Here is a 14533-nt window from a genome sequence, read left to right on the forward strand (position 1 = left end):
CAAACCATACAAGGCCAAACACAGAAATAGCAAATCATAGAAAAACTAACATAGACAACCCACCCAACTCACGCCCTGACCATACTAAAACAAAGACATAACAAAAGAACTAAGGTCAGAACGTGGCAGAGGGTGTCCCTGGCTATCCGTCAATAAAGATGAAAATTGTTCCGTCTGGTTTGCTTAATATAAGGAATTTTAAATTATTTATACTTTTACTTTTGATACTTAATTAAGTACATTACATTTTGAGCAATTCCATTTACTTTTGAAAGTTAAGTATATTTAAAACCAAATACTTTTAGACTTTTACTTAAGTAGTATGTTACTGGGTGACATTCACTTTTACTTGAGTCATTTTCTATTACGGTACCTTTACTTTTACTTAAGTATGACAATTGGGTACTTTTTCCACCACTGCCAGTATCACGTACAGTATCTCAGAGTAGGAGTACTGATCTAGGATCAGGTTCCTCCCTGTTTATGTAATCTTATTCATTGTTAATCTAAGATGTGAAATTGATCCCAGAGCAGCACTCCTACTCTGAGAAGCTTGATGTACACGCCCCTGATCTACAAACGCCTGGGCCATGTAAAAGTGATTTGGTTAGATACCGCTTTTTTGGGGAATTGAGCTTTTACAGTCTGTCCCTGTTTCTCAATTGTATGTTATTAGGTAGTGTTTCTTATCAGACAACATGTATATCATATTTTATGACTTTACCAGCTGTGGATCATTATTATATCGTGCTTCCTGTTGAATGGCAGGATCATATTTTTGTTCATGCTGGAAAGCAGCACCTTGAAATTATGATTAATGACTTATGAAAAATAGCTTTTAATAATTACTATAATTGATTGGACTTATATAGCGCTTTTCTAGACACCGAAAGTGCTTTACATAGTAATGTTTTAGTTAAGTATTGTATGAGGAAAATATTAATATCACAACTTTAGAGTGAGAGAAATTATCTTCTATAGTATTAACTGTCTATTCCCAAATCTCATAGATCAGTTTTATGTTAATCTCCAAGGCACTGAATTGTTGTCACACAGGTCAAATAAAGCTTAGCTGTCCATGGTTATACTATACAGGCCAAGTGTCATCACCATCTAAGTATCTTAGGGAAATTATATTTCTGTTATACCATTCTTAGTGTGCTGAGACTAGATGTCTGGGACATTAAAGTGTAGAAAACATGAGTTTTTACTTAACCAATGTAACAACACAGTGTTGTTAAAGACTTAGTAACTTAGTTGTAGTCACAATCTGGTTACCTATAAGTATGTTCTTGAGTTATTACATATTTACTCATTTATTTCCAGATATCTTCAAAATGACCCACAATGCACTATTTCTCAACGTCATATGGACTATCTAATCTGTGCTACTGAGTTCGTAGGCTGGAGATTAACCAGCCTACATTTCAGGTAGCCTAGTGGTAACTGGAAAGTAACTGGAAAGTCGCCGGTTCAAATACCTGAACTGACAAGGCACTCAACCTTCATTGGCTGACCCTGTAAAACAACAGCTTTCACTGCACCTATCTGATGTATGTGACAATAAAAATAAATTATACATATTCTTCCTATAGTGTACCTTACTTTGACTCACATTGTTGGGATTGATCATGTAGTGGTACAGATGTGTAACCTCACTTCTCCTCACTGTTGTCCCATTCAACCAGTAGATGATTGGAGGGGCTCTGTTGTTTTCACTGCCCTGCTAGGATTAGCAGCTGTCATAACAGCATCAATACTTGAATGGATGGACAGTTTAATCCATTGATTAAACACTGTGTGAATGTGCAAGTACTAACCTTTGCCGAGCCGTCGTCCATACCTAGTAATGCAACACTTGCCGTTTGGTGATTTAGTGTACATTTATGTGTAAGTGGTGTGTTATTCCATACTACACCATTTTGCCTTAGCCCCCTTATCAATATCTTAATCTATATGGAGAATCATGGAGAATCACGCAGCTCGACAGAAGAAATCTCTCATAGTGTTGCATGAGGTCAAACCTATGTTTCTCCTGTTCAAAGTTAAAGCTAAAATAGCCCCATCATTGATGAAGCAATGAAGAATGTGAATTATCCTTTGACAGGTCAGAAATGGCCACTTGGCATATTTCATTAATCAGCTACAGTGTTACACACATGGCACTGAGTGAAAAGTGAGCTGTCTTGACTTTATGGCACAAGAAATATGTTCTTTCAAAGGACAACATCTTTCATCTTTGAATCTTTAATTAATATGTTAGCAGAAATTAACTCGAAATACTGTAAAATGACCATAATTCTTATTTGAGAATTTGGCCTACACACTGTATAAGACTGATAGATTACACTGAGTAAAATCCACATGATCTGTAGGAACAATCAGCCAATGACTGTGCTGGTTGTCTATATAGTCCTCTACATGCGGCGCCAAAGTGGTGCTCTAAAGTGGTAATAAGCCCAGTCATTCAGGACAGAGGCTAACTACTATTTCTTCTAAATTACACAATAGTGCCTGGAAATACAACGACATTGCTAAAGTAGTCAAATAATTTGTAGGAAACTACTTTGCCAGCATTAATATGTCATCAAATTTGATACCTAGCAAAGTCAGTCAGAAATAGCTAGCAATGCTAATATTAGCAATCTAAAATCCGTTGGCCTCCCCTAAATCTTAGCTATCTAAAGTCAATCTGGCAACATCAAAATGAGGGCAAAAGGTTTTCCTACTAATTATTTGCCTCCTTTTAAATGTCATTGTATATCCAAGCCACTGTAATGCACCTTTGATGAAATCTTCATCAGCGCTGATTGACGATAAATTGAGTAGAATGCTCAGTCGGGCATCAGTCCGAAACTAACATTCAAAACAATATTGTGACAGAACTCGCAACCCATGAATAATGTATGTAGGACACTTACTGCATGAGAAGGCAGGAAGTGACTGACATGCAGGCTTCTGTAGTGTCTGGTCAAATGGGACTCATTACTGGAGGAATCCCATTCAGCTGCTCTCTAGGCAATCAGATGAGGATAATCGCCCTGGATCTCCATTATCTCCATGACGACAGAGGCTTAGCTTGCGTCCCAAATGGCACCCTGTTCCCTTTATAGTGCACTACTTTTGACCAGGGCCCATTATTCTTCTGCTGGGCCATTGGCCTTCTAGTCAGAGAGAACAGAGTGGAGCGCCGGGTCTTGCCAGGTGTTTCTCCTATCTCTGATTGCTCATAATTGCACCAGAAGAGATGTCTGCCGTTTTACCTTCCCCTAACCAATTGTGCTATTGTGTGTGTTTTTTCATGTTATTTGTAACTTATTTTGCATATAATGTTTCTGCCACAGTCTCTTATGACCGAAGAGAGCTTCTAGATATTAGGATAGCGATGACTTTTTCTTTAATGAGTCGGACGTGAAAGATTTACTTCAGACACCCGGCAAGGCCCTTATTTTTCTTAAAACTGCATCATTGGTTAAGGGCTTGTACGTAAGCTTTTCACCGTTGTATTCGGCGCATGTGACAAATACAATTTGATTTGATTAATTTGTGCCCAGAAGTAATGTGGTGTGTGTCTGTGGATGAACATTGCATCATATATCGGAAATGCAAACTTGTTCTTAGCAGTATTTCTCATGCACTTGGAAATGGAATAGAGAAGGTATCAGGGATTATTTTCTATCATATTTTATGTGGCTTAATTGTGTCAATGGATAGATATTTATTGCTTACAATCTGATACAAGCCATCAAGGATGTGTTTTTCTGACTTTTATGTGCCATTCACTGTCATTCACATCCATTGAAATAAATTATTAATTAAGCTATATCATATCAAGCTAACCAAGCAAACCTTCCTTAGGAAATTCATGGAATATGCTGTTGTTTTCGTAAGAAGCCATTTTCTTGGTCCTCAACATAGCAAAAAGGCAGGGACGACCATTGTCCAGTCCCCAGCATTAACCATGGTGGTTCCCAAAAGGTTATAACCTGGCTTGATTTAACCTGATTTACAATGGCCAGAGGACACTGACCATTAAAAAGATGTACATTTGGGAGCCGCACAGAGAGGAGCATGGCCCTGCTGACAGAGCACCTACTCTCTCGCCCCAAACACGGCCGCTCCACAAATCAGAGAGAGCTTTCATTTAGGGAAGGTCACCTTTTTATTACCTATTTAAGACACCCTTTGGAGCAATCTCTCATCTTACACAACACGTGTGTGTGTGTGTGTGTGTGTGTGTGTGTGTGTGTGTGTGTGTGTGTGTGTGTGTGTGTGTGTGTGTGTGTGTGTGTGTGTGTGTGTGTGTGTGTGTGTGTGTGTGTGTGTGTGTGTGTGTGTGTGTGTGTGAGAACCACCCACCCCCAGACAACAACACAGTGGGTGTTTGTTTTCTAGATTGAGGAGAATCTCACTTGGATGTGCCTTTCACTTGACGAGAATGAAGGGTCTTGTTTGAGGATTTGTTTTTTTTTCCTACAAATTCACAGATCCCTTTCCTCAAAAGTGAAGTTAAATCATTTCGGGTTGGTTTTATTGGCTCCCCTCTCATGTTTTGAATATTATTGACGTCCACCTTTTGGGTTCTATTTGATAGATGGGTTGGATGTCACACATGCCCTGGGTGTTTGCTTCTCTCAGATGTTTGTGTTGTTTCTGTCTGTCTCCCGGTGCCTTGGCTTTTCCTGCCCTGATGTGCTCTGCTGGATCCTGCGGCATTTGGCACCCTATCAAGTCCCCTGTCGCCCTCCCCCCCTACACCTCCTGTAAACCTCCACCCTCTCCACTACCAGCAGACACGCACACACACACACACACACACACACACACACACACACACACACACACACACACACACACACACACACACACACACACACACACACACACACACACACACACACACACACACACACACACACACACACACACACACACACACACACACACACTTCCTGCTGACACTTCCTCTCCAGATAGGGGGGAACTATTTAAAGGGCCTAGCTACACAGACAGCAGAGTATAATAGACTGTCTTTGGAGGCACCAGGAGGAACTGTCATGCTACAGTATGCTTAGAGTATATCAGTAGTGAATCACGATCTAAGTCTTTTATCACAGCCAGTGGTTAGTGTGGTCACTCACTCATATGTGTTGATGGCATGTTGGAGATGTCTTGCGTTGACAGCCTGTCACAATGCTGACTGACATCTGACTGTGTGTTTGTTGGATGGATGTGTATGATAAGTATGGAAGGCCAGATGAGAACAAGTTCTCATTTACTACTGTGACCTGGCCAAGATAAAGCAAAGCAGTGAGACACAAACAATAACACAAGAGTTACACATGGAATAAACAAACGTACAGTCAATAACACAATAGAAACGTCTATATACAGTGTGTGCAAATGAGGTAAGATTAGGGAGGTAAGGCAATAAATAGGCCATAGTGGCAAAGTAATTACAATTTAGCAATTAAACACTGGAGTGATAGATGTGCAGAAGATGAATGTGCAAGTAGAGATACTGGGGTGCAATGGAGCAAAAATAAATAAATAACAATATGGGGATGAGGTAGTTGATGGGCTATTTACAGGTGGGCTATGTATATGTGCAATGATCTGTAAACTGCTCTGGCAGCTGATGCTTAAAGTTAGTGAGTGAGATATGAGCCTCCAGCTTCAGTGATTTTTGCAATTCGTTCAAGTCATTGGCAGCAGAAAACTGGAAGGAAAGGCGGCCAAAGGAGGAATTGGCTTTGGGGGTGACCAGTGAAATATACCTGCTGGAGAGCGTGCTACGGGTGGGTGCTGCTATGGTGACCTGTGAGCTGAGATAAGGTGGGGCTTTACCTAGCAGAGACTTATAGATTACCTGGAGAAGGTGGGTTTGGCGACGAATATGAAGCAAGGGCCAGCCAACGAGAGCATACAGGTCGCAGTGGTGGGTAGTATATGGGCCTTTGGTGACAAAATGGATGGCACTGTGATAGACTGCATCCAATTTGCTGAGTAGAGTGTTGGAGGCTATTTTGTAAATTACATCGCCAAAGTCAAAGATCGGCAGGATTGTCAGTTTTACAAGGTTATGTTTGGCAGCATGAGTGAAGGATGTTTTGTTTGCGAAATAGAAAGCCGATTCTAGATTTAATTTTGGATTGGAGATGCTTAATGTGAATCTGGAAGGAGAGTTTACAGTCTAGCCAGACACCTAGGTATTTTTAATTGTCCACATATTCTAGGTCAGAACCATCCAGAGTAGTGATGCTAGACAGGCAGGCAGGTGCAGGCAGCGATTGGTTGAAGAGCATGCATTTTTTAAACTTGCATTTTAAGAGCAGGTTGGAGGCCACGGAAGGAGAGTTGTATGGCATTGAAGCTTGTCTGGAGGGTTGTTAACACAGTGTCCGAAGAAGGGCCAGATGTATACAGAATGGTGTCGTCTGCGTGGATCAGAGAATCACCAGCAGCAAGAGCGACATCATTGATGTATACAGAGAAAAGAGTCGTCCCGAGAATTGAATCATGTGGCACCCCCATAGAGACTGCCAGAGGTCTGGTGTGGGCCTGTTCCCTCCGATTTGACACACTGAACTCTGTCTGAGAAGTAGTTGGTAAACCAGGCAAGGCAGTCATTTGAGAAACCAAGGCTGTTGAGTCTGCCGATAAGAATGTGGTGATTTGGCTGCACAGTATTGTCTTTTATAAAACTACATTATTATTAGCAGCAAGGAGATGATTTTGTGTGCGTGCGTGTGAATACCCTGTGTGTGCACATGAGAAACACCTATTTTATCACATACAGTGGGGCAAAAAAGTATTTAGTCAGCCACCAATTGTGCAAGTTCTCCCACCTAAAAAGTTGAGAGAGGCCTGTAATTTTCATCATAGGTACACTTCAACTATGACAGACAAAATGAGAAAAAAAAATCCAGAAAATCACATTGTAGGATTTTTTATTAATTTATTTGCAAATTATGGTGGGGTCAAAATGATCACAAGAACGTTGAGCAAAACTCCCAGAACCACACAGGGGGACCTAGTGAATGACCTGCAGAGAGCTGGGACCAAAGTAACAAAGCCTACCATCAGTAATACACTACGCCATCAGGGACTCAAATCCTGCAGTGCCAGACGTGTCCCCCTGCTTAAGCCAGTACATGTCCAAGCCCCTCTGAAGTTTGCTGGAGAGCATTTGGATGATCCAGAAGAAGATTGGGAGAATGTCATATGGTCAGATGAAACCAAAATTGAACTTTTTGGTAAAAACTCAACTCGTCGTGTTTGGAGGACAAAGAATGCTGAGATGCATCCAAAGAACACCATACCTACTGTGAAGCATGGGGGTGGAAACATCATGCTTTGGGGCTGTTTTTCTGCAAAGGGACCAGGACGACTGATCCGTGTAAAGGAAATAATGAATGGGGCCATGTATCGTGAGATTTTGAGTGAAAACCTCCTTCCATCAGCAAGGGCATTGAAGATGAAACGTGGCTGGGTCTTTCAGCATGACAATGATCCCAAACAGCCCTAAAACATCACTGCTCTAGAGGAGATCTGCATGGAGGAATGGGCCAAAATACCAGCAACAGTGTGTGAAAACCTTGTGAAGACTTACAGAAAATGTTTGATCCCTCTGTCATTGCTAACAAAGGGTATATAACAAAGTATTGAGATAAACTTTTGTTATTGACCAAATACTTATTTTCCACCATAATTTTCAAATAAATTAATAAAAAATCCTACAATGTGATTTTCTGGATTTTTTTTGTCTAATTTTGTCTGTCATAGTTGAAGTGTACCTATAATGAACATTACAGGCCTCTCTCATCTTTTTAAGTGTGAGAACTTGCACAATTGGTGGCTGACTAAATACTTTTTTGCCCCACTGTAGTTATGGGGAATGCTGTTATTTCCAAAAGGAATTTTCCCCTTGTCCTCATCTGGCAACTCAATTGAACAATCTATAACTGCATTCCAGGTGCCCCAAGTTGTTCACTTCCCCTCAGAGAAAGTTATTATCTCCTTGTAGGAAGCACGAGTACTAGGGACTTCTACCTTTTTCTATCGTTAGGCGCTGATTAAAATGAGCTTTTTCAGTCGACCCTTTAAAACCCAGGAGGTGTAGTTCTGTCATGAACTAGCTTGGTCATTATAAAGGGTTATGTTTTTTGTTTTTTTAAGTTATCGTTAAAGCAAATTTTCCACGTGTTGTTGTAATGTATTTTCCACTTCCACAAATTGCTGGGTACACCAACTGCCCTCCTCTTTGGCTTTGTGTTTTCTTTTCAAGACAATGGTTGGATAAGATGAAGCAATCAATCAGACTTAAAGTCAATAACAGGTTGAGTTTTGCCATTTGAAAGCCACAGTGTTGTGTTGCTACCCAGCAGAGTGGAGTTTCAGTTTGTCCCTCTCATACGCACATTACCTCTTCTCCTCGTCTCCCTTATTGCTGCCTGGAGTGCTACAGTATGACAACATAAATGAGAATAGATTTAATCTCTCCAAACCTTCTTATAATTTGTTCAATGGGCTCAGGGCCAAAACATGCACAAAAATCCCTAATCACGTCGAGTAGCATGTGTAAGCCTTTTTCCACACATTCTCCCTCCAGTTCTCAGAACTTTCATCAGTTAGAGAGATACGAATTTGTCCCGAACAAGTGAGCGTTGTCTGCCAGTAGTGTCATCAACACCCAGTGGTGTTAGGTGTGAGGTGGGAGAGAGGATGGGGCTCATAGCACGAGGAATGTGATTGCAAACCCAAGGTTCCTGATACAACCTGTTATTATTTTTGACACAAGCCATTTACAATAGCTATGAAGGTGGCAATGGAAAATGTAATATTGATTGTATGCCCTCAAGGCTCTGCTCTCCTGACTTTCCCAGTTTCATGCCTCTCACACATGTTGTCGTGATGTTTTTTTTTCTTCATTTCTCTCCCCTCACAAATCCTGTTTTTAGGGCTTTCTTGATGGTTTATTTGATGAGGTAATTATGTTGTTAGATTAGGGAGGATAAGGTAGAGTTTTGGAAGAATGATAGAAAGCTATAACAAAGGGAATAGAATGTGAACCACAGATGATGTGACAAGTGTTGATATATCTAACAATATTCTGTGTTGCACTTCTTTTTCCATCAGGGTCAACACATTATTTACCCTCAAAATATTTACAAAAAAATTAAACAAAATAAAAAAATGTAGTTTTTTTTGTCATCATTTAGACACATACTCACACACCAAGACTTGTGGGAAAGTCCCCTCCTAAACACTAATGTGCAACGTCCTCAGACACTGTTAGCCATGTTTGTTCAGGTAAATCTGCACAAAGACAGGCATCAGAATGTAAAGGAAGCAAATCATTCCCTTTTACAAGGCGAGGAAACAAACATGGGGAAGGAGACTGGAGCATTTGGGCTCTGTCTCTATCTACAGTGACAGAGACATGACAGACTATAGACATACATGTTAAACAGGGCCTTCAAAGGGACCACAGCCAATTGGACAAGTCTGGGTGAGGTAGAGCTCAAACGTCAGTAGTATCTGGGTAGATTGCAGGGGTTATCTCCCAATCCAGTAATTAGAGTGTTTCTTTCCGGTGCACGAGCCAACACTTCTGCTCATTTCTCAAATTAATGTGTGACCTGCAGAAAACCCCTCTATGTACCAAACCACTAATTGCTACACTTAAAAGCTGTCCCTGTGAAAAGTAGCCATCTAATGGTCCCTTCCCCCTGTAACACATCGTTAGGGACCTCCATGCTAATTTGCGGTTAGCTTGTCCTGTGAACTCAGACATAAAAAATGACAAGCTAAGCTCAAAACCCTTCGCTAACTTTTTCACACAGAAGAAAATTACTAGTCCGTTTATTTCACTGAATCTCAAGTGGTAAGAACTGGATGTCCTCCGTGATAGTGACTTCGCCAAAGTTTTCATAGATTTGTTTTTTTCAGCCTTCATAACTTAATTACTACAGTGGGATAAATCAGGGTCACCCGGAGTGTTTCTTGGTATTCTTCATACATTTACTTTGAAACACCTCACACACATGGTTATGGGCCTAAGAAAAACAACACAGCTGTACCATGTCACATATATGCTTTATATCCATCACAGAAGACTGAAATATAACAAAACTATTTGACATACAAACAGTGAATTTTGGGCATAATTTAAAAAAAAAGTTTTACATGAAGAAATTATGAAAAATATGAATAACATTCCACCCATGAGGCCACTAGGTCATTTGACTGCAGGAATGTGCTACTTGTCTGACTCAGACCTGGTATTAACCTCTTTCAGCTAGGGGGCACTATTTTTATGTTTGGAAAAATAATGTTCCCAATGTAAACGGCCTATTTCTCAGGACCATATGCTAGAATATGCATATAATTGACAGATTAGGATAGAAAACACTCTAAAGTTTCCGAAACTGTCAAAATATTGTCTGTGAGTATAACAGAACTGATATTGCAGGCGAAACCTGAGGAAAATCAAACCAGGAAGAGGCTTCTATTTTGAAAGCTCCATGTTCCATAGCCTGCCTTCGCTCCATTTAAAGGGATATCAACAAGATTCCTTTTCCTATCGCTTCCTCAAGGTGTCAACAGTCTTTAGACATAGTTTCAGGCTTTTATTTAGAAAAATGAGTGAGAAAGATAACAGAGCTTGCGCAACAGAGCTTGGGCAGCCATCGTCTCTCCCTCTCCTACTAAAAAAGACAGTGCCGGTTGATATATTATCGATTATATATTTTAAAAACAACTTGATTGATTATAAAAAAACGGTTGACATGTTTCCTTGAACATTACAGATAGTATTTGGAATTTTCGTCTGCGTTGTCGTGACCGTTCAAGCCTGTGGATTTCTGAACATAACGCACCAAACAAACTGAGGTATTTTGGATATAGAAATAATCTTTATGGAACAAAAGGAACATTTATTGTGTAACTGGGAGTCTCGTGAGTGAAAACATCCAAAGATCATCATAGATAAGCGATTTAATTGTATTGCTTTTCTGATTTTCGTGACCAAGCTACTTTGATGCTAGGTGTTCATCATTTTTTGTCTAGTGATCGATAAAGTTATACAAACGCTTGGATTGCTTTCGCTGTAAAGCATATTTTCAAAATCTGACACGACAGGTGGATTAACAAAATGCTAAGCTGTGTTTTGCTATATTGCACTTGTGATTTCATGAATATAAATATTTTTAGTAATATTATTTGAATGTGGCGCTCTGCAATTCAGCGGTTGTTGATTACGATTATCCCGCTAATGGGATAGGTAGCGTCAATAATTAACTGAAGATGTTATCTATTCACAGATCGTATCAGTCAAATGTTTGGACACACCTATTCATTCAAGGATTTTCTTTATTTGTACTATTTTATACATTGTAGAATAATAGTGAAGACATAAAAACAATTAAATAACCAAAAAAGTGTTAAACAATCAAAATATATTTTATATTTGAGATTCTTCAAAGTACCCACCCTTTGCCTTGATGACAGATTTGCACACTCTTGGCATTCTCTCAACCAGCTTCATGAGTGCAAAAAGTACAAATAAATAACAAAAACGCTTGAATGAGTAAGTGTGTCCAAACTTTTGACTGGTACTGTTCATTTCCTCGTATATACTCGTATATATGTTAGTAGATTGTCTTGTTATCATGGGGCAGCAGGTAGCCTAGGGGTTAGAGCGTTGGGCCAGTAACCTAAAGATTGCTAGATTAAATCCCAGAGCTGACAAGGTAAAAAATCTATTGTTCTGCCCCCGAAAAAGGCAGTTCACCCACTGTTCCTAGGCCATTATTGTATATAAGTATTTATTCTTAACTGACTTGCCTAGTTAAAAAAAAAATGTAGACACCTTGAATGTATTTCAATTAACAGGTGTGCCTTGTAAAAAGTTCATTTGTGGAATTTCTATGAGTATTAAGCCAATCAGTTCTGTTGTGACAAGGTAGTAGTGGTATACAGATGAGAACCCAATTTGGCAAAAGACCAAGTCCATATTATGACAAGAGCAGCTCAAGTAAGCAAAGAGAAACGACAGTCCATCATTACTTTAAGACATGAAGGTCAGTCAATAAGGAACATTTCAAGAAGTTTGAAAGTGTCTTCAAGTGCAGTAACAAAAACCATCAAGATGTGATGAAACTGGCTCATGAGGACAGCCACAGGGAAGGAAGACCAGGAGTTCATTAGAGTTAACTGCACATCAGATTGCATCCCAAATTTCAGGCAACAAACACATCTCAACATCAACTGTTCAGAGGAGACTGCTTGAATCATGTCTTCATGGTCGAATTGCTGCAACAAAAAAAAACACTACTAAAGGACACCAATATGAAGAAGAGACTTGCTTGGGCCAAGAAACACGAGCAATGGACATTAGACCGGTGGAAATCTGTCCTTTGGTCTGATGAGTCCAAATGTGAGATTTTTGGTTCCAACCATGTTTCTGTGAGACGCAAAGTAGGTGAACGGAGGATCTCCGCATGTGTGGTTCCCACCGTGAAGCATGGAGGGGTAGGTATGATGATGTGGGGGTGCTTTGCTGGTTACACTGTCAGTGATTTATTTAGAATTCACGGCACACTTAACCAGCATGGATACTACACCACTCTGCAGCGGTACACCATCACGTCTGGTTTGCGCTTATTGGGACTATCATTCATTTTTCAACGGGACAATGACAGTCCATCATCGTGATGTCACCAATTCTCTCTTCCTGGGAGACACCCCATTTTTTAACAAAACTATAAACACAACATGCAACAACTGCAAAAACAATTCTGAGTTACAGTTCATATAAGGAAATCAGTCAATTGAAATAAACAGATTACACACTGCTCTATGGACTTCACATTACTGGGAATACAGATGTTGGTCACAGATACCTGGTAAAGGTAAGTGTGTGGATCGAAAAACCAGTCAGTATCTGATGTGACCTCTATTTGCTTCATGCAGCGCAACACATCTCCTTTGCGTAGAGTTGATCAGACTGTTGATTTTGGCCTGTGGAATGTTGTCCCACTCCTCTTCAATGGCTGTGTGAAGTTCCTGGATATTGGCGGGAACTGGAACACGCTGTCGTACAGGTCGATCCGTGCAATATCATGCTGAAACACAAGGCAATGGCGGCGAGTGAATGGCACGACAATGGGCCCCAGGATCTCGTCACAGTATTTCTGTGCATTAAAATTTCCTTTACTAAGGAATTTGTTGAAGCACTTTTAGCGGCGATTACAGTATAAACTCTTCTTGGGTATGACACTACAAGCTTGACACGTGTATTTGGGGGAGTTTCTCCCATTCTTTTCTGTAGATCCTCTCAAACTCTGGGAGCGATGCTGCACAGCAATTTTCAGGTCTCTCCAGAGATGTTCGATCGGGTTCAAGTCCGGGCTCTGGCTGCGCCACTCAAGGGCATTCAGAGACTTGTCTCAAAGTCACTCCTGCATTGTCTTGGCTGTGTGCTTAGGGTCGTTGTCATATAAGAAGGTGAACCTTCGCGCCAGTCTGAGGTTCTGAGTGCTTTGGAGCAGGTTTTCATCAATAATCTCTCTGTACTTTGCTCCGTTCATCTTTGCGTTGATCGTGACTAGTCTCCCAGTCCCTGTCGCTGAAAAACATCCCCACAGCATGATGCTGTCACCACCATGCCTCACTGTGGGGATGGTGCCAGGTTTCCTCCAGATGTGACGTTTGGCATTCAGGCCAAAGAGTTCAATACTGGTTTAATCAGACCTGAGATTTTTGTTTATCATGGTCTGAAAGTCTTTAGGTGCCTTTTGGAAAACTCCAAGCAGGCTGTCATGTGCCTTTACCGAGGAGTGGCTTCTGTCTGGCCACTCTACCATAAAGGCCTGATTGAGGGAGTGATGCAGAGATGGTTGTCCTTCTGAAAGGTTCTCTCATCTACTCAGAGGAACTCTAAAGCTCTGTCAGAGTGACCACCGGGTTTTTGGTCACCTCCCTGACCAAGGCCCTTATCCCCCAATTGCTCAGTTTGGCAGGGCGTCCAGCTCTAGGAAGAGTCTTGGTGGTTCCAAATGTCTTCCATTTCAGAATGATGGAGGCCACTGTTTTCTTCGGGACATTCAATGCTGCAGACAATTTCTGGTACCCTTCCACAGATCTTTGCGTCAGAACAATCCTGTCTTGGAGATCTACGGATAATTTCTTCGACCTCATGGCTTGGTTTTTGCTCTGACATGCACTGTCAACTGTAGGACCTTATATAGACAGGTGTGTGCCTTTCCAAACCATGTCTAATCAATTGAATTTACTAATCAAGTTGTAGAAAAATCTAAAATCATCGAATCAAATTTTATTTGTCACATACACATGGTTAGCAGATGTTAATGCGAGTGTAGCGAAATGCTTGTGCTTCTAGTTATGACCATGCAGTAATATCTAACAAGTAATCTAACCTAACAATTTCACAACAACTACCTTATACACACAAGTGTAAAGGAATAAATGAGAATATGTACATAAAAATATATGAATGAGTGACGGCCGA

The sequence above is a fragment of the Oncorhynchus keta genome, chromosome 29 (genome assembly GCF_023373465.1).
Source record: "Oncorhynchus keta strain PuntledgeMale-10-30-2019 chromosome 29, Oket_V2, whole genome shotgun sequence".
Classification (NCBI taxonomy): Eukaryota; Metazoa; Chordata; class Actinopteri; order Salmoniformes; family Salmonidae; genus Oncorhynchus; species Oncorhynchus keta.